At 32.1% G+C, this 2,874-nt stretch overlaps 1 protein-coding gene across 1 annotated transcript in view; it reads right to left on the bottom strand.

Annotated features, from left to right (window-relative positions):
• Positions 1-2,874, bottom strand: part of LOC106880788 (syntaxin) — a 213,815-nt gene that overhangs the window by 1,583 nt on the left and 209,358 nt on the right. The window lies entirely within an intron of this gene.

Genomic DNA, 2,874 nt, shown 5'->3' with positions numbered 1-2,874 from the left:
TTAATGTTTTATAAGAAATTTTTCATATTTTCCTATTAGTTTGTTGCGATTCATTTGGAATAACGAAGCTGCAAAATTCATATTCGCCATTTCCAGATCTTCACAGTCTCATTTCCATGAACTGAAATACATTTGGTGTCTTGTGTTGCTTCTCACAAACTGGCTGAGTCTTTGTATATTCAGCCAAAGTTAATTTAGGCAGTTTGGCTTCCACATCAGTGGCCATGTGTAAATTTTTGTTGTGGTCAAATTTATGTAGGATTTTCTTTCTAATTTTTTTTACCATTAAGATTTCCTGTCAGTAGGCACCTGTTACACTTTTTTTTTTTATGTGTGTATTGCTTGTGTTTATTTTGGCATTGCATTGTGATATGAGCATGGCTTCTGTGATTAATCTTCTATTTTTTTTGAGGCACATGGCTTAGTGGTTAGGATAATTGGCTCACAATCATGAAGCTGTGAGTTCAATTCCTGGCAACATGTCTTTCAGCAAGACACTTTTTTTTTTCACATTGCTCCAGTCCACTCAGCTGACAAAAATGAGTAGTACCTGTATTTCAAAGGGCCAGCCTTGTTACATTCTTTTTCATGCTGAAACTCCCTGAGAATTATGTTAAGGGCACACATGTTTGTGGATTGCTCAGCTCAGCAATTTACATGTTAACTTCACGAGCAAGCTGTTCCGTTAATCGGATCAACTGGAACCCTTGTTATTGTAAGCGACGGAGTGCTAGTTATGTGAAGAAGTTTGTACAATAAGCATGTATTGTCCTCTGATTTTTTTTATCCAACTTTGTTTTGCTGCCTGTGATGCAGTGAGTTGTGTACTTCCCATCTTGAGTATATTTTAATAAGTTTTTTGGTATCACAGATTGTTTTATTTTGGGGAGTTCATATACATTCTTTAATATTATTTCTATTGTTTCTGTCACTAGGACATTAGTGAACAAGCTTTCTACACATATAGAGGAGATGGTATCTGTCGTATTGGTTTCTTCTAAAATCTGTACGAATTCCTCAGATGACCTTGTACTATATTTCTCTAGTGTGTATTCTTCAATAATGCTGTCCATTTGTTTAGCAACTGAATGTGTAGGAGTATTTATTTGGGATATTATGAACTTGAGGGAGTTGTTTGTTTTTGTAGTTTTTTTTTTACTGAACTGTATATAAACACACGTTAAGTAAAGGGATCTTGTTTGTGGTGAAAAGTTTACAAAAATTTGACCAGCCTATAACAAGTAATGTAGACACCATGTCTGTTTCAATTCTTGCAAATGAAACTGCAAATGTCTGAAATTATTGAATATGCATTCAGGAACTTTATTTTTCTGAACTAACTGCAATAAACTAAGATGAAAATATGAAAAATTTGTAATAAAAAAAGATAAAACTGGAGGATAGTTGTATTTTTAATGAAACCTGTACAAAAGAGCTTTTTTCTATACATACAAATATATGTGTGTGTCTGAAAAAGAAGCACACTCTGAAAGTTAGAGCAGTAATGTATTTACATGAAGCTAAATATATGTCTGGTCATAGCGTGACCAATGGTTTTGCATCCATGAAGCTCTTGGCTTTATAGACAACTTGTCAGATTCTATGCCCTCAATCATAAGAGTCTGATGAATCATCTATTAAGCTAAATGCTTTATGGATGTAAAACCATTGGTCATTCTATGACTGGGCATATATTTAACTTTATGTAAAAATGTGTGTATATATATGTATGTATGTATGTATATATATATATATATATATATATATATATATATATATATATATATATATGCATACATACATGCCGACAAACCACATGTGTAACAACAAAAGAAATAGACTTTACACAACTTAGAATAGCATTGGAATAAAGGATGACATTTCATATATAATACAAGCATAGAACATGTATATCCAGTGCTTGGATTTTCCCAGCAGCATCAGATAATTTTTATCTGATTTACAACTACAGTTCATTAGCTGACATACATGTCTACTACGGGAAAAGAAAACACTGTCAGTGTAACCCCTAAGTATTTAACTCTGCTATATATATGTTTGTTTTTTAAATTTTTAATGTTTTAATATTAACTCCGTGTAAGAATTTTCTTTTTTACTGAAATCTCATAATTAAACCAAGTAGAGTTGTACCCCTTCAACAGGTGAATGGTTTAGTGACTACTGATTTTGCTTAAGGATTATGTTAAAGAGTGTATAAATGTGATTTGAACTGCAATACTGACAGACAAAAATGACTGTTAATACATGTCTCTCTCCCTCACTATTCCCTATCTATCTATCTATCCAGTACTATCAGAAAACATCACTCTTCAACAAATAGTACTGCCTGAAACAATAGACTTTCTCCCCCTCTTTTCCCCCTCACAACAAACTAATTTATTTCACTAATTAACTGCTTATATCTCCCAAATTGTTGACACAGTTCAACAGCTGTTTTTTTTTTTCACCCAGATTCTTCTTCTTGCAATAAACAACATAGCAGAATGAAGTTTGCTTTGTGACCATGTAAGTTCAAGTTCCATCCCATTGCATAGGACTTTGAGCAAATATCTACTACCACTGCCAATGGCTTGTGAAGCTGGTTGACAAATTGTGTGTGCGTGTGTGTACATATTTATCAAACTTTTACAAGACAGGTGACAGTGAGTTTTAAACTTCCAATGAAGACTAGCAGGTCAAAACTTTGAAGTTACTGTCATCCTTCATCTTGTAGAAGTATAATAAATATATCTTCTACAAAATAAAAATTTAATTCTTCAATTTAATGTTGAATTGTTTTTATATAAACTTGTAATAAAAGCAAAATATTTATAGTGTGTATATATATATATATATATATATATATATATATAT

The sequence above is a fragment of the Octopus bimaculoides genome, chromosome 25 (assembly GCF_001194135.2).
Source record: "Octopus bimaculoides isolate UCB-OBI-ISO-001 chromosome 25, ASM119413v2, whole genome shotgun sequence".
Taxonomy (NCBI): domain Eukaryota; kingdom Metazoa; phylum Mollusca; class Cephalopoda; order Octopoda; family Octopodidae; genus Octopus; species Octopus bimaculoides.
Note: the sequence above shows the minus strand (reverse complement) of the source record. Positions and strands in the feature narration are given on the sequence as shown.